This window comes from Manis pentadactyla, chromosome 2 (assembly GCF_030020395.1).
Source record: "Manis pentadactyla isolate mManPen7 chromosome 2, mManPen7.hap1, whole genome shotgun sequence".
NCBI lineage: Eukaryota > Metazoa > Chordata > Mammalia > Pholidota > Manidae > Manis > Manis pentadactyla.
This window is the reverse complement of record NC_080020.1, coordinates 42,748,452-42,770,276: the sequence shown is the minus strand read 5'-3', so window position 1 is coordinate 42,770,276 and position 21,825 is coordinate 42,748,452. Positions and strand designations below refer to the sequence as shown.

The 21,825-nt window shown below is 43.6% G+C and overlaps 1 protein-coding gene across 2 annotated transcripts in view; it reads left to right on the top strand.

Moving 5' to 3' along the window:
* Nucleotides 1–21,825, top strand: part of SLIT3 (slit guidance ligand 3) — a 588,416-nt gene that overhangs the window by 369,170 nt on the left and 197,421 nt on the right. The gene's annotated exons all lie outside the window — the stretch shown is intronic.

Sequence of the window (21,825 nt, the reverse complement as noted above, 5' to 3'; positions counted from 1 at the left end):
GGAAGTATAGAGGCAGCATATGGTAAAGAGGGTTGACTTCAAAGTCAGATGGCCTGGTTTTAATTCTTAACTCTCCTATTCCTAGCTATGGGATGTAAGGCCTCTCTGCCTCTTGCCTCACATAGCTCTAGCTTTCTTTTCTTGTCTGTTAAATGGGGAGAGTGTGAAAAACTGGTGCATACTCAGTGCCTGAGAAATGGTAGTGGTCATTGTGCAAATGAATCAATTCAAAAGTTGAAGCGCAGCCAGCATTTATTCATACAATCTTAAAATGTTATTTATATCGAATCCTCTCTAAGACTCTCTAAGATAAATGAGACAAGAGAGCTAAGACACAGTGAGAAAAAGGTTTCTCTAAAAAGTGACGGAGCTCAGACTTGAACCTGAATCTGTTCTACTCTAAACTACTGGCTCTCCCCACTCTAATCCTGACATCAAATACACTGTAATATAAACCTCCTTTATTCTGAAGTCAAGGGCTGGAATTATTTAGGGAAGTAACCGGAGGATGGTTAAATGATGGCCACTTCTTATTACTAGAGTGCATGTACATGTTTTTACTATGCTAACAAGACTTAGTGTGGTGAGACTGTTTCAGGAAAGTATTTCCTAAGCTATGCATTTAATTTAGATTTTGCAAAACCCCATTTTTAATCAGACTCTTCATTAAAAGCATGCCCATTGGGAGCTAATGATAAGTGAGAGAAAATAAGTTAAATCCACAGTGCAGCTGTTCTTCCACGTGTACTACTTATACCAGCATGTGGAGATTGTACAGAGAAGGGGGAACTTAGCAGGATAGTTGCATAGCTCCAATACCCTGTAAATTATCCAAAATGTGTGCACTGCAGGCTAACATGCAAATATCTGTTTCATAAGGAATAATAATTATTCCTTCACAAGTGTTTTAAATAATCATTTGGCATTTAATTAATGTGCACTATTTGTCCCGGGAAGTCAGGCTGAGATGAGAGTAAGGGCAGAGAGAGGAGCCTGGCTTTCATCAAACCAGTGGAGAAGCTGCTTGATTTTAAACACAGCTTTTCTGTTTCTGCTTTTGTACCTGCTGCAAAACATCAGGCTGCATTCTCCATTTCCCACCATCTAAGATTCTCATTGGTGTTCTCTTTACAAAGGAGGGATAAGGGGCTGTGACTTCCTCACAGTCTCGTAGTGGGGCTCCCGATGCCTTTTGTACAGAGATAAAGCTTAAACTGTGGTCTAAAAGAGGTTCTATTTGCAGAGGTCATTTTGATCAAGTATACAGACCCCCTTGTTATTACCATCTAAATTTGCAAGTATCATGTGTTGGTTTAATCCATCACTGATGCATGGCCAAATATGTGTGTAAATGCATAAACATACAGATGTGCACCAGTGATTATATAAACATATGTGTGTGTCTTTGTGGATAAAAATATTTCTTTAAACAATTGGAGCAAGCTAATGTAATGGAAATTCTGTACATTTACATATTTTAGTCTTGAAGTTGATTTGTCTATGACATCAGAGAGTAAGTTACATTGAACCTTTAGTTCCATTACCACGTAAGTAAACAGACTTCATCTACATAGCAAGACCGAATCAGCCAGAGCTAAATACTCTAACGTGATCCACCATCAAGGGGAGAAAACAATTATTTTAAGGAGCTTGTTTTCAGCCCAGATGGTTTGGTTCTGGACAAAATCACTTGATTATGTGCTTGTCTCAGCTTTGAAATCATGCACCTATCTGTCCATGTTTAACAAGAAAGGGAATGCCGCACATTTGTAACAAATTAAGTTGATGGGTTTGAAATGGCTCATGCAGAGCAGAAGGCAAGGCTTGTTTGCGAGACCACTGGAAAGCACAGCTAACTAGGTAGATGGGCCTGGAGTATTGGCCAAGGGATACCAGGAGCTCCAGTCCCTAAGGAACATGCTCAAACCCAGACCAAAACCCAGTTTTGATGTGAGGAATTGAGTTAGGGGACTCTGCACAGTGGAGATGGGGGCAAAGGCATTGTTTTCTTCTTTTGTGTGTCTTACTTTTATAATGCCTAAATAAATCTTCAGGCCATACACCCAAAACTCTAGGCCAGGGATTACAGCTCAAATGTCTTCAAGTAAAGTAACTGAGTGAAATGGGCAGACATAATAAAATTATTTCTCTACAAAAAGCAAAACAATAATGCAAGCCCAATGACCGATGGCAGCGGACACAGGGACCTTTGTGTGAAGAGGCAGCAGGGACTTGTGTGAGCAATGTTGAACTCGAAATAAAAATTGCCTGCACCTTCCACAGAGGGGAGCTGCCACTGAGCATTGTGCAGGAGAGAGCCTAAACTGATGGGTATACAGAGTCTTCGAGAGTAGCCAAAAATTCAGGTGTTTATATAAGTTTCCCAAATTTAAAGTGTTGGCTCAGATTTTGTTTAGACTGTGCAAGCCCAGTTAACACCAGTTTGCACTACCTGTTGCAGGCGAAAGGAGAGTCCACAAGAAGTAAAACTATGCTCTACGTTATTGGTCCTCTGCGTGAGCATTACTCAGGGAGTCCCTGATGCCTTTGGTGCTGTTCTGCCTACACATGCACACATAATGGATGTGTGACCGGCGGGCAGGTATCTGTGGGTGTGGTACGATGGGTATGACCATCGTATCTGTAAGGAGGCCACAGGTCAAGCTAGGGGTTAGGTCGGTGCTGGGACATTGTTGGGGAGCCCCTCACACAAGGTTTGCCAAGAGTAGGTCTCTGCCTAGGAAATGACTGCAATTCCTCTGTAGCTCTTAATGGGGGGAATTTTTTATTGAAATAGAGGTTGAACACCTTTATCATTCTCAATATATAGTATAGAGTAATCAGGAAGAATTACAGTGAAGTTTATTAGCCAGTCTGTTTTTTTAATACTACTTCGGGACAAGGAAGGTCTGTAACAAGCCATGTTTTCTGGTCTTCAGAATTTCCTTTTTTTATTTTTCAATTAGTGCAGCTCCTTGCACAATCTGTTACCCTGATTATAGATGTTCCAAAACCTCTTGTCATAAGCAGAAGAAGTCCCTGGAGCCACCTTAGGAGGGGACCCATCCATAGTATTGTGTCCCTTCTCAGTTTAGCAGTGCAGTCCACGAAAGGTCTGGGAATTGGAGACACTGCTAATTCAGGCCCTTTGGAGTCTCCTGTCCTCCTTCCTGACTCATCCTTCCTGACATCGGATTCATTCCCATAGAATGACATCAGTTCTGCTGGAAACCTGCCCTCAGTCCTCTGCAGACCAAGCTGTGGACCGCATGCTACTTAGGCAAATTGGGAGAGACTGGACAAGGGTGTGAGATGGTCAGGAAGACCGAGGTGACTTTAGCACCACTGATGTGGTGAGTGACACAGTCACCATCCCTTCCAGAATGTTCACAAGGAATATAATGCAGCCACTTAAAAAGATGAGTATACAAAATGTAATAGCATGGAAAATGCTTAACACATTTTTTATCTTAATCTATTTTAAAGTAGGCTATACATTCAAGTGGTTCCAAATTCAGAAGATATAAAAGGCTATACAATGAAAAGTCTTCCCACCTCTGTGTAAAGCTATCCAGGTTTGATGTGCTATTAACTGAAAAAAATAAGAGTATAAAGCTAAACCTTTCTTCCAATCTCTCTCTAAAGATGTATATTTGTATATATTATTTGTATGTATTTATTTACATATATATACACAAATATACATACAAATGCATCCATAGGAAAAAAAAAGAAGTAAGCAAAATGTTTATAGTGATTATTTTGAATAGGAGGATTACAGGTAATTGCTTCTACCTTCCTGTATTTTCCAAAATGTCTTTTTTTCTGTGTGTATTGCTTTAAGGAAATAATAAATACATTTCTTTGTTATAATACCATCACTGAAATCACTTGAGCAAAATTGAACGTGACCAACCATCAAAAAAGGAGAAAATTAAAGTCACTCATTTTCTTATAACCCAGAAGTCACAATTGATGGCACTTAATATTTTTGCATCCTACCTTCTGGCCTTTTCTCTGCATATACATGATCACACTTTAATACGGTTTTGTACCTTGCCTTCTGATTAACAAAGTGTTCAAGATTCTTTTCTGTTACCTGTATAATAATAACTTTCAAAAGAATTCTGCCTCTCTGTGTATACAGGTGTTGAAGGAAATAAGAAAGGTCTTCTAACTGGGAGGCTATGTGTAAATCTGCACCCTGATAAGCCAGCAACAGCTGTGAGGAAAAAGGAGAGTAGGTAGCTATGTTCCAATGATCTACCTTTCAGCCTGAGGTCCTAGGACTGAGGCCACCATTCCCAGCAACCCACAGCTGTGGTTCTGCATGGACGCAGGCCTTCAAGCAGCAGAGGGCCTGGCATCAGCCACTTGGAGCACAGAGGCTTAAAAGACTTGGTGAGAAAGTATAAAATCCTCCCTACCTTGCTCCCAGGGACAATAAAGCTCTGAAAAAATAATCACTCCTTTTAATTTTAACTTTCAAGTACACACAAATAACCTATGGATATTTCATTATAAAAATTACTTAAAATACAGAAATACCAAGAGTTATAAAAGTGTATGTTTTTGACCATATATTTTTTTCCTCTACTTTTTATTGAAAAATGTAGATGATTCCCTTTAACCCACTTTTTCCATTCCCACTCCTCACTGTAGAGATAACCACTGTTAACAGTTTGGGTTCTAGGTAGAACTTGTCTGATGCACTCGTGTCCAAATCTATAATCACACACAGATACATAATGAATGCATGCTTTTTTTTAATTAAACTTAAACTCTTTGGTTTCTTACCCCTGGGCTCTAAATCTCACTCATTCTAAAGCTCTTTTCCAGAGCAATAATGTTTCCCACATATGAATCACCAAATGCTAAATGTGCTTTTCTCAGCAAATGCAATTCATTTGAGAATAACTCCCAATAAATTGCCTGTGATGCTTCTTTATCGCTCGAGACAATGGTCAGTGCCAAGGCAATGAAGGGTCCCACCAAACCAGTCATTAGTTTTAATGTGGTCTGGCAGTTTTAATCCTTTCGGTATTTTTAAGCGTAACAGCATGGTAGGGTGTGTTAAGACATTTTTTTCATTCTTTCCTTTCTTGAACATTAAAATATAGGGGGTAGGTGGGAAAGGGAATGTGATATTTTCGTTATGAGAAAACCCACAGCTAGCCCTGTTTCTGCAGACTCCAAGGTACGGGGGGGCAGAAATTAGGACTTGCTGATAAAGTAGGGTTCCAGGCTTGCTGTTTCCAGCACTCCAAACTCCAACACTTCAAACAAGTAGTTACTCAGAAACTAACTTCCATATACATGTTTATGCTACATGACATGGAGCATCAGTCAAAATCTCAAAGGAGACTGCCTCTTCAACTTCTTTTGTACCCCTAACACCTCACTAATGCTAAAGCTTTAGCGTGACCCCAATAAATGATATGTGTTGACATAAAATACTATTGAACTCCAGAATAATAATCTTAAACCAGGAAGACACCATCTTCTTTCCAAGGTTAAAAAGTTTAGATGTCATCTCTATTCTCTTGGGTCCCTAAGTCTGTCCTTCTTTCTAACAGGGTGATATTGGAGAGGGGTGGGGGTTCAGGAAGACTGTGATGAGACAGGCTGCTCTGGGTAAACACTGTGGTTTAGCAAAGATAGGACAAGCTTCCAGAGTCAGATGGAGGCGTCCAATCCCAGCTCTGTCTCCATGGGCAAGGTGCCTAGTATTTGAACGATGGTGTCCTTGTAGACAAAATTGGAATAGTGTTACCTGCCTCCTCATTGTTTTTGAAGTTGAGGTGAGCACATAGTAGGTGCCCATCAAATGTTCATCTAAGTGCAGACCTAAGCCAGGACTACTAGTATTTCATAGCACTTTATGGGTACATTCCCGTTGGAGGTGGGGGCTTGGAAATCTGTCTCTTTAAAGAAGGTTGTAAGATAATAACATAGAGGAACCCCAAGATTATCTAGACCTTCTATGCCAGCCCAGGGCACCCTTGTGCTACCAAAACTATAGCACAGAGGACCTGCCTGCCTCCAGAGACCAGTGGCATGACCCCTTTTGTTATGGATTCCTCTAATTATGCACATGTGTCTATCAGAACATATTAGCTCCATAGCAATTCACCCTCCTGCCATTATGCCTGCCCTTGAAGCTGGAATTAGCATTTTGCAGTGATGTCTGGAAGGGTTTGGTTTATTTTTTTTCTGTGTTCTCCTGATAGGAAAGAGAAATTGAAACCTATGCCAAAATGCTTAGAATAATAGCAATGTGGTAAGTGCTTGTTAAGTATGTGTGAGGTACTTTGATCACTGCTATTATTATCATTACTAACTCAAAAGTAAAGTTTTCTGGATTAGCACCGCAGGGAAGGCAAGAGTCAGAACTTTAAAATTTCATAGCTTCCTCTCTGAGGAGGGCTCTGGTTCACTGCTGTGCATACAGAGAGACTGATTATCAGGAATGGAGAACTCAGCTATTTGGGTTTTTTTTTTTCCTCACTTGTCTTCACCCCAAGCAAGCAGAGCAGGAAAGGCCAGGGGAATGAAATGTGGTTTTTGTTCACATCAAGAAGGTGCGGTCCCCAAGCTGGTTACTAGTAAACCAGTGAAAATGAGGCAGCACTTCGAGTCTCCGTTGAGTATGGTCTGTCCTCCTTGGAAGATTTCTGAGCTTCTGAAAGTGGGGTGAGAGGGAGTAGAGCACTAGAAGTTGGCACGGCGGGGCTGTGGTTTCAGTCCCCTCTGCCGAGTGTGCACAAAGGCACTGACCTCTGTGCCTTGGCTTCCTTGTGAGTAAACCGAAGCAGTTGCTAATGTTCAAACTCTGTCAGAGTGCCCGGGTTATTGGGGATTGTAATTCCAGAGGGCAAACCCCAGAGCAAAATACCTTTGAAACTGAAATCCTTCAAAGAGAGAAATAAAGTGGGAGAAACCCATTTATTGCTTCCAAGCAGTCGTCCACTTCTGCTTGCCCATGTCTCTCGTGACCTGGCTGCAAAAGGAGCCCCACCCAACCTCTCTGGTACAGAGCTGCCCTGCTACCCCTGGTAATTACCTATTGATATGGAGATAGACTACTTCTCTCCACCCCTTGGAAACATATGTTGATGTGGAGATGCACTAAGGCCAAGCAAGAGATTCTGGAAATACTGCAGTTTTACCCACAGGGGTGCAACCAAGCTGGGTGCCACCTCACCACTTTGGCCCAAGAAGCTCCAGTGTGATCTAGTCTATATATCAGTGTACTATTGAAATGTCCATTTGACTAAACTGTTCTGCCTTTAAATAACAGTTTCAAGCTTTCTGAACTGGTTTAAGCCATGCTGGAAGGAACCACCAACATTGTCTGATGTTTACAGAGGGTAGGGAGGGATATACAGAGGCTCAGGACAATAACCAGAGGAGAAGAGAGGAGAGGGATGGGCAGGAATCTTGAGCAATAGCAGTGGGACCAGACCCAAATGCCCTTTGACCCCCAAGTCATCCATCCCATGGCCCCACAAGTGCCCTCTTTTAGCCTGGGCAGCTAGAACACAGAGCAAGAGATTGAGGGTTCCTCCTGGCTTCCTGTGATATTAGACTGATGGGGAAAATCTTTTGTCCTCTTGGTCTAAAGAACAGGGCCCAGCTTCCTCTGCTAATGAAAATGTTGAAGGACTGATAGGTTTATAAGTCCCCAAAAGATGCCCAAACAGGTGAAGTCCTGACAGGGAAAACCTGCTGAAGGAAGAACTCTGGGTTTCCAGGGGCACCAGGTTCGCACGCCCAGGGAGCCCGGCTGCCCTGGAGTTCTTTACCTGTGCATCTTCTGCCCCACTGCATGTGTGTGGAGACAAGGCTTATTCCTAACAGCAGAGAACCGAGTGGGGAGGAGGCATATGGGGAGAGAGTGGCAGTCTGCAGCTTTATTAAATGAAAATTTACATGTAAATGTGAATCATTAAAATATTGGTTATTTTTTAATTGGCTTTCCAAATCAGCATAAGGAAGGCCTATTCCTGTTGGTGTGCTGGATTCATTGTAAGATTCTCATCAACATTCAATGAAGAACTGTCCCCATCCCTGCTTAAAAACCTTCAGTGGCGCTTCCTTGTTGCCCGGTTATGTCCAACTTGATCCCACCTGCCATCACCTCCTGTCATCCCAGCCAGCTTCCACTCAGCTGTTACCCTCCCCTTACTCCATTCTAGGCAAACTCATCTTTGTCTGCTTCACAAAACCACACATGCCAGGTGCTTAACGAGCCAAGTCCTCCCCAGGTCCCTTTCCCAGCAGTCTCTACACCAGTGCTTCTCAAACTTCCATGTGCGTTAGCGTCACCCAGATGGTTTGTGTAAAACACAGGTGGCGGAAATGCAACGTCTGGATTTTGTTTTGATCTTGACTACAAACCAACTTTAAGAACCTATTATTAAGTTTTTTTGGTGTAATAATGCTAGATGGTTAAAAGTTCTTATTGGTTAGAGTTGCATACTAAAATATATATATTTGTGTACATAAATGACATGTGTGAGATTTGCTTTTGAAATACTCCAGAAAGAATATATATGCATATATATATATATATATATATATATATATATAGGAAGAAGAGGTAGGAACAGATGAAATGAAATTAGTAAAATACTGATAGTTGTTGAAGTTTATTTTTATTGAAGTCGATATTTACTGTTCTCTCTGCTTCTGTATATGTTTTTAAATTTCACTAAAAATAGTAAAAAGTTATTTCCTTGGGGTGGGGGGCTGGGCCACAGGTTCCACACCCCCAGAGTTTCTATTTTAGAACATTTGGGATTTGCAGCAAGAATTTGCATTTCTAATGGGTTTCCAGATGATACTTGCGCTGCTGTCCAGAGACTGCACTTTGAGGACACTGCACCAACCCCCACAGACACACTTCCCTGTATGAGTCCTACTCGCCTCATGTCTCCATCTGAGCCTCACTCCCACAGGCTGCCTAACGGGTATAGAGCTCTCCTATTATACATGTTCCTATTATACAAGCATCTAACTGAATTATTATGCTCATCTATACAATTATTTGCTGTTTGTCTTCCCTATAATTCTATAACCTCCCTGAGCAAAGAACTAATTCACCACTTATCCCCTGTGCCTAGCATATAGTCAGTGCTCAATAAGTGTTTGTTGGATGGGTGGATGGATACAGAAAGACTACCCATTTTAGATGTGGGCCGAGCATTAGGAGGGCTGTTCACATGTTGCCCAGCCCGTGGCAAAGGCAGCAGAGGAGGAGGCACCTGCCCCGTGAACCAGATCAGCCAAGGACTCCCTGGCAACCTAAGACATGACAACTACTGCACCAGAGCTCTCTCACATCCTACCCTTTTCTTATAAAACAAACAACACACACAGAGGGTAGGAGCCTTCTCCAGAGGCCTGGTCCTGCATCCTTGCCCCAGGCTGTGTGACTTTGGACAGGTCCCTTCTCTTTGGGAGCCGTAGTTTTGCCACCTGTAAACCAAGAAGGTTGGATCTTTTAGCTCTAAAATTTGTTGAGAATCATGAGTTCAGAGGAAAGATGTTCCATTCTGAATCCAGGAATGGTCAGAGTGTTGGCCTTTTCCCCTAATCTCAGCCAAATCTTGTCAGCAGAGCGAGTCACACTGGGAGGACTGACTGTTCTTGCGACTTTCTGGAGCCTCTGTTTGGTGTCAGCCTTCCCCAGGAGCTATCGGGGGGCTGGCTGTGAAGGGCTGCGAGGCCGCAGACACAGCCCCCACGTGCCAGAGCCTGCGGGGAATCCGGAGTCCGAGGGGTACCCGCTTCCTGCCTCCTGTCCCCTGTCACCCTACGTTAGGGCAGCGTTCAACCCAGTGGCCTGGCTGAGGTTTCAGGACTGGAGTATTTAATCAAGACTTGAAATACACTTCTGTATTTCAGTTGAGGGCCCCAAAATAATTTGTATTTTTTGTCTCCTTTTCTTATTTGCCATCACGCTTTTCAGCAGTTGCTCTGAACCTACGTCGCAGTGCTTCCGGCTGCGCTCACTCGATGACTTACAGGGAAGAACCTGCAATAGGAGTGCAAATACCCCCATTACCGGTTTCATCTTCATTGTGTGTATGTGTTTGTACATATCCTGAAGCTCTTTTTTTGTTCTCTACTCTTAGGGAAATACACTCTAGTTATATACGGAAACAAACTGATGAAGAAATAAATGATTTAGAAAAGCTCAGAGGCCAAAGAGTATAAGAAGAGAGAAGCAAGAATCTTCTTTCTTTGCCACATTATTTAGTTATGTAAAACGATTTTCTCCAAAAGATTAAGAACACTTTCACCCAGATGTTTTGATGTTATGGTAATAGCCTTCTCAGTAATAGTGCCTTTTAACCTTCTGTCCTGTTTTATTGGGGGTGGGGGGTTGTTGGCCGGAGCAGAGAGCGGTTTTCCTCTCTGTGGGTGGACCGGGTAGCTCCAGTTGCAGATTATTTAAAAAGCAAGCTCTAAAGGACCAGAAGAAAGCGAGGGTGTTCACAGGTTCAGTGTTGTGAAGCTTAGAAAAGTTGCTAAGAAGGATTAGAATTGAAGGATAAAAAAGACTCTCTAAAAGCCAATCCATTATAGGGTCTATTACTTATATAGATTCTCCAAAATCACATGAATAAAGGGAAAAGAAAGGAAGGAAGAAAAAAACTGGCTTCAGTTCAGACCGCCAGTTACGTCTCTTTTTAATCCCCTTTTCACAATTTATTTGACATTTTGAACAGTGGCCAGAAAAGCTATTATAACTATAAAACATACCCATTGGTATAAATCTCATTAGGCTGAGCGATTTAATTAAAGTATTGACATGCTTAATTGATACGTGTAAGCCAAGACCATTTTCACATCTCATTTCCATATGCTTTTTGCTTTAAGAGAATAGAGAAGCTGAATCTTTTTTTTTTTTTAAAAAGGGCTCCTTCCATAAAAAAAGCTATAGATTCATCTGCGCCTGACATCCCAGGGGACCGCTTCCTGCCACTCTCCTTGATTCCGAGCCAACTACTCATCTAAGTGGCATTGCTCAGAGGGAAGGTGATGTGTACCCAGCTTGAGTGCCTGTCAGGCCCTCTTATGATCAATAGGAGAATATTTATATTAATAAAGCACCAAGTTAATTAAATAAAATGGTCCTCTGGGTAAACTTAAGATACTAGAGGATAGGCAGGGATCGATATATTCTGCCATTTGAACATTAAGTATGTGCCTTGAAATTTTATGGAGCTTTTAAAAACTCTCTTTGTAATGTAAAAAGTTTGAAACCTCCGCGAATTTCCTTTGCCAAAACCACGGGGGTCAGTTTTCTGGAGCTCAGCAAGATGGGAAAGACTGGAAGAGTTCCTTAGCAAGGGAAGCTGAGGGGGGGCCCAGCAGACCCTCCCCTGGCCTGGGTAGCCACCCTCGTGCCAGGGGCTGATCTTGGTACACAAGGCTTGGGAGGGGGACAGAGGCCTGAGCTCAGTGCAGCATCCAGACAGCAAGTATGACACTTCTTTGTCCCCAGAACAGCTCCCCAAGTTGGATGTGAGAAAGGCCTTGGACCCCCTCCCTTTCTTGGTCACCTTATCTTGAGAAAGCCCCAAATCAAGCATCTTTTGGAGAAGAACCTGTCTGCCAGCCTCATACCACTTGTAGGGCTTCTGCCTGATCCTTTTCTTATTGCTCTGTCTCTTTGCTCTCTCTGCCTGTGTGCCTGTGTGCATGCATGCGTGCGTGCGTGAGCGTGCACACATGTGTGTGTGTGTGTGTGTGAACTTGTCTCCACTCTGCATCTCTACATCTCGTATCTGTGCCTTTCTCTTTCCCTGTGGATCCCTGCCTTCTCAGGTCTCTTCTGTGAAACGACTGTCTCTGTATGTGCGTGTGCTTCTCTGACTTGCTTTTTCCTTTTGTTTTCTCTAGTGTTATTCCCTCTGTGTCAGCTACCTCACCCCTACCCCCCACCCCCAGCCCCTCTGTCTTCCTCTTGGTCTTTGTCTCTCTGCTTGTCTGTTTTCCCTCTCACTCTTTCTTTCTCCTTTTTCCTTCCCTCTCTCTCCTTCTCATATCCTCTGTCTATCTCCATCCCTCTGCTTGGGGTCTCCTGCCCACCAGTAGCTGACTTTAAAGATCCCAGGCTCAGCTGTCCACACCAGCACTCAGAGGCTGACTTCCTGGTTCCCTCCGCTCTCTCGGGGAGCAGCTTCCTCCACTGGGATTGGGGCTCGGAAAGAGATCAGAGGCCCACTGTGTCTTGCCTTGAGCAGCTGGGCCCATTCACAGAGGTGACACTCCTTTTCTAAGAGGTGATATCATACTTGCTGTCCCCCTTTGTCCTCTCCCATGGACAGTGTCTTCTCATTTTCTTAGCTGTGGCAATAACACCAAGGGTACATCAGAGTCACCCTATTAATGATGACTGTTTATTGAAATGTAAGCCCCAGGACAGTTTTAACAGGGCAGTGAGGACAGCCAGGGAATTTGCTTTCGTAGCAAATGCAGTCACCTTCCCACCCTCACTGACCTCAGCTTTTCCTCTAATGGCCATTCCCCACTTAGTTCTGCACCCCTTCAAAGCTCACTCAAGTCCCCAGCTTCCTTTGAAAGGTGGGGGGGATACGTTGACTTCTCCTGAGTCCGTGCAGAGGCAAGCCAGCATTCTGCTCTCAGCCCAGAAGCCGTGTTTGGGTTGAGTCACTTCCCACTCGTAAGCCTGCCTGGGCGGTGATCTTCAAGCTCTCTCCCCAGATGTTCCACCAGCTGCCTTAGGCTCTCCCTTCCCTCCTCTCTGTGGAGTCTCCCACCAGCATCTCCTCTGCACAACAGCTGCTGCTCGACCAACCACTTCCAGCCAGCTTCCAAGGGTGTTTATAGAGAGCTGTGTGGCTCTAAGCTATGTCCCCGTCTTTGCACCACATCCTCTCCCTCCTAGAGAGCCTGATAAAGTCCATGAGGTTGAGTCTCCCTGCAGGATCCCGGGAAGGTTTGAGGAACCACAAGCTCAATGGAACCCAATTATTGTTTTCTTTGGTGTTGAACATGACTTGGAGTTACTGCTGCACAGTTCTAGAGTTCCTGTGTAATAGTCTCTGGGACAAGGAATTTGTGGGGATTTGCTTATCTTCTACTCATAGTATCTGAATGCATATTGAACAGATGCAAGTGCTCATAATAATTAGTATTTATTAAGTGCTTGTTATGAGCCAGGTGACATACAAAGAGCTCTAAGTTCATTAGCCATTTTATAATAATTCCCTGACATAAATGTTTTCATTGTCCCCACTTTATAGATTGGGAAACAGTCTCAGGAAGAGTAATCCACCCATTCAAAGTCACGCAGCTTGCAAGAGGCAAAGTTGGAGTTCATGCCAACTATCTTGCCAGTGGGTTTTAGCCCCGGGCAAGTTCACTATGGATTCAATGTGACCAAAGAAAATGACAGCAAAATGTTCTTTGGGGTGAAAGGGTTTATTACTCCGCTTGTTCTCCCGGTGGTAGGTCAAGCACTAGCGTCTCTACCACCATGCAGAGCACTGGGCCGAGCTCTCTATATAGCGCAATAATAGCTTATTGCCTAAAGGTGTGGAAGCGGTAGCCTAGCAACAGGCCAGTTACATCATCAGGTGATTTAAGTTCAGTGAGGATCCTGGCCATAGGAACCCTAACTTCCCCACACAGACCTCTTCCAGGCTTCTGAGCCATGATTTCCATACTGTGACTCACTGCCTCCTGGGATCTTGACCATATGCAGGACTTGTGGGGTCAGTTAGGAAAGGAAAGGAGTTGAGTTACCAGAAGTACGGCTCAGACTGTTGTCAATGAACAGTCTCAGAGAGGCAAGGGAGCTGTTTCAGAGGAAGTCTCTTCTTTCCCTTCCCTCTTCCCCCCACCTCTGACCATGGAGGTCCTTCCTCTTTGTCTGGGATGTTTATTGTACTTGGCATAAGGCTAGTGGCAGCAGCCTCACATTTTTCACGAATTAATTTCATCTTTGCAGCTTGCTGGGTTCCCCCAGCCTTCACATCCCTTGTCTAGTGCCTGTCAAACTAAATGGCCAGAAGCAGGTCTGGGATTCAATATTAGTGTTAACTTCACACTTGGTGTAAATCTATTGACCTGCATCCACTTTTACATAAATAAGCAAGAGAACAGCATCTATTCTCCTTTAGTCAATACCGAGGACATCCACAGGTGTGAGTTATTAGCAATAACTGTAATTGCTTTGAATGGAACAATAAATACTGCAGGGGGTCATGAGGAGAAATGTCGTTCTGTAGTGTTAGCATACTTCATGGCTTAAGCTGCTCCATACTTCATCCAATGCTGGGCTTCCAGAAGCTGGCCTTGCAACTCAGGGTGCTGAGCCCTTGCTGAATTGCTTTCCTGTTTGGTGGAAGATAATTTTGAGCCTTCTGAAGCCACGCTGATTTTATCAGCAGATGGCCCCAGGATAGCATCTCACCTTCAGCACTGAGGTTTTACTTATTTAATGGGGTTCTGAAAAGTTACAAGAAAGAACAAGTCATATCTCCCTGAGCTGCAGCTCTGGGTGGCTGCAGCCCGCGGCATAGCCCTCCTCAGCCACCAGCCCCGCTGCCCCCACACACTCTCCTGTCTCCAATACAAGAGCGTGGACCACAGAAGAGTAACCCGGTGCCATTTCCACCAGAGGAGAAAAGAGGAATCATTCCACCCACAAAACATTAGTCTTACATCAGGCACACAGGGCACCCAGAGGGGTGTTCAGAGAATCCTTTCTTCATGACCAAGTTGAACATGTAAAAAGTTACAGGGTAAAAATTAGGAAGTGGCCTCAACAGCTCCCAAGTTAGAGGGCTCTAGCCCTCTAGACTGCCTCTTTTCTTCCCACCCCATCCTCACCTCCCCATCCCAGTTTGACTTCCTAATCCTCAGGCTCCATGAGGGTTTCTAGATCTTTTAGACAGTTTGACATGGAGGATACTGACCGCATAACATATCACAGAGATAATCACAGCCTTCTCACGGGCGGTCACTGCCCCTTCTAACATCTCCTGTAGCATGACGCTACAGGTATCTCCTTCCATACCTACGCTTCATTATCCGTATTATCCTCACTCCAGTGAGTGCCAGAATTCAGAAATGGAGAGCAGCTGTTCTTGGAGACGAACGTTCTCAGGCACACAGCCCTCACAGGCCTACTGTACCCTCTCAAGCCAGCTTTAAATTAAATTCTACTACCAAAAAAAAGCAAACTATTTGTCTGCTTAGCCTCCCTTCCCAATATTCCCGTGCTTCAGTTTAACTCGCTGAACCTTTCTCAGTTGGAGACTTTAGAAACCAAGCCTGTTCTAGGGACATTAGTTCTCCCGGAAGCCGGTGCACCAGGGAGGCTGAGATGGAAGGCTTGGGGAATAGAACAGAAGCTCTTTAGAATCCAAAGGGGCAAACTGGACTTGGGGGAAAAAATCCCCACAGCTTAAGATTTATTTTTTTCAATCATCCATGAACTAGGCAAAAGCATGAAATAATTTTCTTTTTTTTTTTTAATCCATTCAACAGGTATTTTTTAAACTATGCATCAGGCCTCATGCTCAGCAAAAGTTTGACCGCATGAAACTAGTAATCTGGGGAGGGCTCCAGGGCAAAAGACCATGTTACCTTACAAGCTTGACTTCCCGCCAGCATGCAAGTTAGCAAATAAGCAAGTCTCTCCAAATCCAACCTGTGCCCAGTTTCCTCATTTGCCTTCAGCTTTTTGGTAAAGCCTGATTAAACGGTACCCCAGAATAGTTACTGAGTGAAAGGACCATATTGGTGGATGATCTACCATTTCACTTGAGCTGCTTCGTCAGAGAAAGTAAAAGTACATGGGAAAGAGATCTAGTCAATCACAAACTCACTCTGTCCTTCCTGATGCCAACAGAAATGGGCCCAAGTGGTAACTGAAAATATAAATTTGGAATCCACCAGAGAAACATGGTAGAAAGCACACTCTCCACCCCTTAATTTTAGCTAATCATTGCACAAGCGGACCTTTACCCAAGAGATATTCTACCTCAGAACCAAGGCAGTCAGGCCACTATCTGGGAGGTAAACAAGGATGCCCAGGTCAGCAATTAATCATGCAACAGCCCAAATACACCCACTTCATTTCAGAATAATTCCATAAATGCCCCCCAATCCCTGCCACCTTCCCTCACTCAAAGGTTTCTTCTCCTAATTACAAAAGCTTTTTGGCATAGGCACGTCTTTGTGAAGAAGAGAGGACTCGATTTGGGCCATCTCTCTAAAGAAGACACAGGCGCAAGGACGCTTTTCCAATTAATCAACAAATGCTTGACTCCAGCATTCAGCCAGAGGATCGATTTACATAAAGCTACTTCTCAAGATGAATTTTCCTCCCCTTCTCCCCATGCATTCCCCTTGTCCAGCCAGCATTAGACATGCTACTGGATTTCAGATTGACAGTGTCAGCTACGACAATCAAATTAGGGATGAAAGCCTCAGAGGGCTGCCAAGGGAAGGGACGGAGGGGAAGGAGGGGGTGGGAACAATATGTCAGCCTAGGAAGACGTTGGATTACAGAAATGGGCTCCCCTTCCCAGCTCCGCTGAGCTGACATACAGCTTCAAACAAAGGGAAACGAAACAAAAAAACAGATGGACCCCCTCCACCCCACCAACCAAGATTAATACAACGTCTCATTGGGCTTAAGAATTTGTAGGGGACTATCTCAGGTACATAATTAGATCCTTACGGTCAGATGATCTTCAGCATCTGATTTCTGCACATGATATAAGGACACCAAAATTACAGTTGTACCTCCTGAAGGGTATATGGTGATGGACACATGGCTTCGAGCCAGATGCTGGTAGTTGAAGCCTTGGTGATGTTTCCTGGACCACTTAGTTAATCAGGGAAGTCTGGACCAGAATAGAGGGCACAATTGGGCTGTTGTGAAAGCTCCCCAATCCCACCTAATGTAACTGCCTTATCGCTAAATTGTCATAATTCTGGGGATTAGTGAGCTGCTGAGAAGCTCAGCCTCTGTACCATTCACTGGAGATGATCAGTTAATTATAATGCTGTTTCATGAACATGAAGAGCCTCAGTTGTAGCTGCATGACAACAAAGAAAGTTTCTGTTGGGACTGGAAGCATAAATTAACCCTGTCAGCCCTGGAAGGGCGTTGGTTTGTAAACACTCAGGCCTGTGGCTGGAAGGGGGTTCCCTGTTCATAGGAGGGGATGGCTGAATGACTGGAATATTTCAGGCCATGGCTTGCTTCCTTGAATCCAAAGGTTTCTATCTTGAATGGCTCCCCTTCACATTTCCTATTGTATACCCAAGCCCCCAACCCTGAGAGTCCCACATTGGTCTCCTTTAGCTTGGTTCCAACATCTAAAACTCTTTCCCTCTCTTGGCAATGAGAGGGCACACAGCTGTAACATCCAGCACCTAGCCTTATTTTAGAACTGCCCTGTCCAATGTAATAGGTGCTAGCTGTGTGTGCTTACTGAACATTTACAATGTGGCTGGTCCAAACTGAGATGTACATGAAATATACACCAGATTCTGAAGACTTGGAATAAAGAAAATGTAAAGTATCTCATTAATAAAAGTTTAGATTGGTTATATGTTGAAAGGAAAATATGTTGGATCCATTGGGGTAAGTACAGTACTTTACTGAAATTCATCTTAACTATTTCTTTTCACTGTTTTTAATGAAGCTACTGTAAAATTTTTAATTGCATGAGTGCCTCATGTTATATTTCTACAGGACAGTGCTGTTCTAGACTGAGCAGATTCCCTCTGGAGGGGTATTGGCCTTTGCAGCCTTCAGCCCTGGGTTGAAGTGTTCCGTTGGCCAGCACAGAGGGCTGTTTTTAATTTGGGGGAAATTAATTTAGATGGGCCCTGAATTCCCCAGCTCACCCTCTTGCTACTTTTATTATCCATACCCAGCCTACTTTATTCATTGACTGACCTGTATAACCTACTGCATTTGGCTTGTGGTCTCTAGAATATCTGCCCATAAAGAGACAAAAAGGGTGCCCACATGAGTAACTAGCCATAGAGCAAACCAATAACCCTAACTCCACTGGCAGCCTTTTGTAGCAGTTTGCAGCCCTGTGTCCCCCAGAGCAATCCTTAGCTCAGTTGTGCTTGAATGCCAGACCTTCATCTCAATCTGCCTCTCAGCTTGGCTGCTTAGTCCTGCTTACTACCTGCTTTCCAGTGATTTCCCTCCTAGATGGCAGCTCTCCCAGAAAGCTATAGGAGATCACCTGTCTGTGAAGCCCCACCAGGAATGTCCTAATTCCAGTCAGCCAGTCTTCCCTGCAGGTTTGAGAGAATCCAGGGGTAAAGTGCTTGGTTTTCTTCTGCCATATCTCTGGGATCCCAGGGCAGAGCATAACCATTGATGGAGTCTTGCCCCTTCTCTGTCAGCCTCCAAAACTGGGCCCATGAATGGCTTTCTCAGATGTGGAGTGGACATTGTCACTCTGCCTCCCCCTTCAGCCATTTCCTGCGATTCTACCCATCCCATAGGCTGCGATCCTGCCCAATACCAGCAGGCTCATACAAGAGACACAGGACGCCTTTGCATCTTGGACACAATATTTTCCACAAAATCAGACTAGACACTTAAGGTAGCAGGATGCTATATTTGTGAACTTCATGCTAATTAAATGAAGACAGTGATTTGCATTTATATATTGCATTACAGTATAGAAAGCACTTGTCCATTAATTATCCCTAATGCTTATCCCAATTTCATAGAAGTACAAGTTGAGGCCCAGACAATTAAACTGATACTCTTAAAGACACACAGCCCATTAAGTAGCACAGGTTGGACATGAACTTGGCACCTAATCCTATGCACTAATCATTCTACCCAGATTCTCAAACTGATTCAAAGTTTATAGACTCCAGAGCCCACCCCCAGAGTTTCTGGTTCAGTACATCTGGGATGGGTACCAGGAATCTGTATTGAAATCTTCTATGCTGAGAAATCTCACACATATGAACAAGTCAAGTACAGATAATAAATGAACCCGCTTTGGACCCATCACTCAGCTCCAGTAAGTATGAACTCACGGCCAGCCTTGTTTCACCTGTACCTCTACCCCCCTTCCCTTCATCTGTATTATTTTGAAGCAAAACTCAGGTATCATCATTTCATCCTTAGTAATTTCAGTGTGTGTCCCACAAAGATAAAGGCATAAATGAAAGGAAGCCTAATCCACAATACCAACATCGTATCTAAATTATTTTAAAAACCACGGATCACGTTTTTTTTTGAAGCACCATCGGTAAATTCTGATCAGTTAGACCATGAGCCCCATGTGAGAACAGCTTCCCTGTGCCAGGCTGACTCTTTAAAGATATCTTCAAACTGTCCTGATTTTTATCAAATTATCCACTTTGAAAGACAAAACCCAGGTGCTTACTGAAAGAAGCCTACCCCCATGCAAGTGCCAGTGATTGGTTGGTATCTTTCCTCTTCTTCCCTCCCCAAAATCTCAAAAGATTTTGGACGTCACGTAAAACAAAGGTGTCAATTATTTTCCTTGGTGGTTGGGAAGAATCTCCAATGTGAATTTAGATACAGTCTTGCTTCTTGGAAAGTAGAAAAAAGCAGTGAGACTGCAACTTTGACCTTCTGAGAGGTCTGGATGTTTGTTTTATATTCATACATGTAAAGGAGTCTGTTCCTTTCTGGGTCAGTGAGAAGGCAAACTTCTGCACCTCGATATGCAACATAGTATAGCACATACTAGCTGCTCAGTTTTTTTGTTGAGTGAAATAAAAATCTGAGCTAACCAGTTAATCTGCCAGCATTACATATGCCATAAATGCTATGACTAGGACTTTTCTAATGAGCTTGTCAGATAGGGCAGAAAGAAAGGAGCTCTAATTGTTATCTTTCATTTAGTAACTTTTTAACATAAGGTAGCAAGCATTGTAAACTCCTGCTACAGTGAAATATTCAGAAACCAACCGAAACAGTGGGAAATAATCGTGGGTTTCTTTGTTCCCCATCTATACCTTGGATTCTCTGGATCCTGAGATAGGTGTCAGCTCTTTCAGGAAATGATTCAGTTACTCCACTGTAATCTCCCTCAAAGGATGCTATTGACTAGACCCCCAGCTGGGGGTTCCAGGGCTTCTTAGCTGGGACATGTGCTTAGAGCTCATTTGGTTTTGACAGTGACCCAGCTGTAAACATATAATCTTGCTTATTAAGATAAATTGCCCACAGAAGAAATTTACCTTTTAAGATAAATACTCCCTGAAGTCCACATTGTAAAATCCCCAGGGAACAATGTTTCCTGCATGTCTGTCCCTCCTGCTGTATAAAATAAGCAAAACAATATATTTCTCTCGGTTTCTACAGCAGAGTGATGTGCCACAGTTACTGTATTATTAGGAGCAGGGCTGGTGGGAGCAGGGTTCAGCCTTATATAGGATAGCAGCATTGAAAGCACAAGAAATTTAGGTTCGTGGATTATCCATGAGAAATTTTAAAAATCCTTAAGTGAGTTTTGGTTGATACCTTCTGCACCAATGGGCAAGTTTCCTCCTACTAGGCAGTGGCTGAGAAGGTAATTTAATATATACTCAGGTTGGAGAGAATCATAATAATTATCCACTGCTCTTATCCTAAATCCTATAATGATTCCAAATATAAATGCTTTTAGATCATCCTCTGGTTAGTATGGTTAAAAAGGAGTTGACAGATCTTTTTTTAATGTTACTAAAAAAGCACCTGATTGGTCTCAGTACAAAAGATTTGGGAAAGTAGACAAAGAAGGTACCAGAATAGATTATTCCAGTTTTCTTTAGTCAGTTAGCTTCTCCCTGTTGCCTCTTGATCCTTGATCCTGGATATGTCATCTTTCAGGAGTGATTTTCTTAATCTGAGAACTTCCTGAGTCAGGAAAACTCTCCTTAAAGCCTTCTTATAAATGCTTTGGGTGGGATCCTTTGGACCCCCTTTACTGACCCTTTGGACTTTGCTGCTAAAGGTCATAGCTGTGGACCTCTTCAGCGATCTCTCCTTGAGTTACTGAAGACACCTTGTTCAGCCTCATAGAGGGCAGGTTGAGCTGGGAGACTTGCATTTCTCTTGGGTGGTCTCTGATGCAGAGGTACAAAGGCCCAGATCCCTTGGTTAGAGACAGGAGCTGCCAGGGTATTGGGCTAAGCCAGGACTTTACCTAATTGCCCTTTATGCCCCTTCTCCATTCTGGCTCCTCCAATCCTTGCTGGTCTTGCCCAGGAGCACTTTGTGAATCCATCACTGGGCTAAGTGCTTCTCAGAGAGCTCAACCTCAGACAGACCTTTCTCCTGAGTCAAGCTCTCCTGTTCGTCCAAAAGAAACTACAATCAAATACAGATACTCCTGTCTAGGCAGTAGATGAGGGAGACTTTACTCCCTCCCTCAGATTTCATGGAAGGACTATTAGCAATGTTTGCATGTGGTATTCCTTGCACAGTTGCAGGCGTATGTCCTGAGGATGATGATAAAGGACACCAGCAATGTAAATCCAGGGCTGAATGCAGGGGAAGGTCCAAGAAATAAACAGTGACCTTCAGGGAATGCTTACAAAGTGCACATGCATCAACTCATTTCATCCTCACAATTAACCTATGGGGCCAGTAAAATTAATAGCCCCACTGTAAAGGTGGAGAAATTGAGGAATAAAGCCTTTCAGTTTGCACAACACACAGCTAGTAAGTGGCTCCACCCACTTCAAAAGCAAGAATTCCCCAAGGTTGAGGGAGCTTCTAAGCCCCACTTTACACCTTCAGAATAATTTGAAATGGACATCTTAGAGCAAATC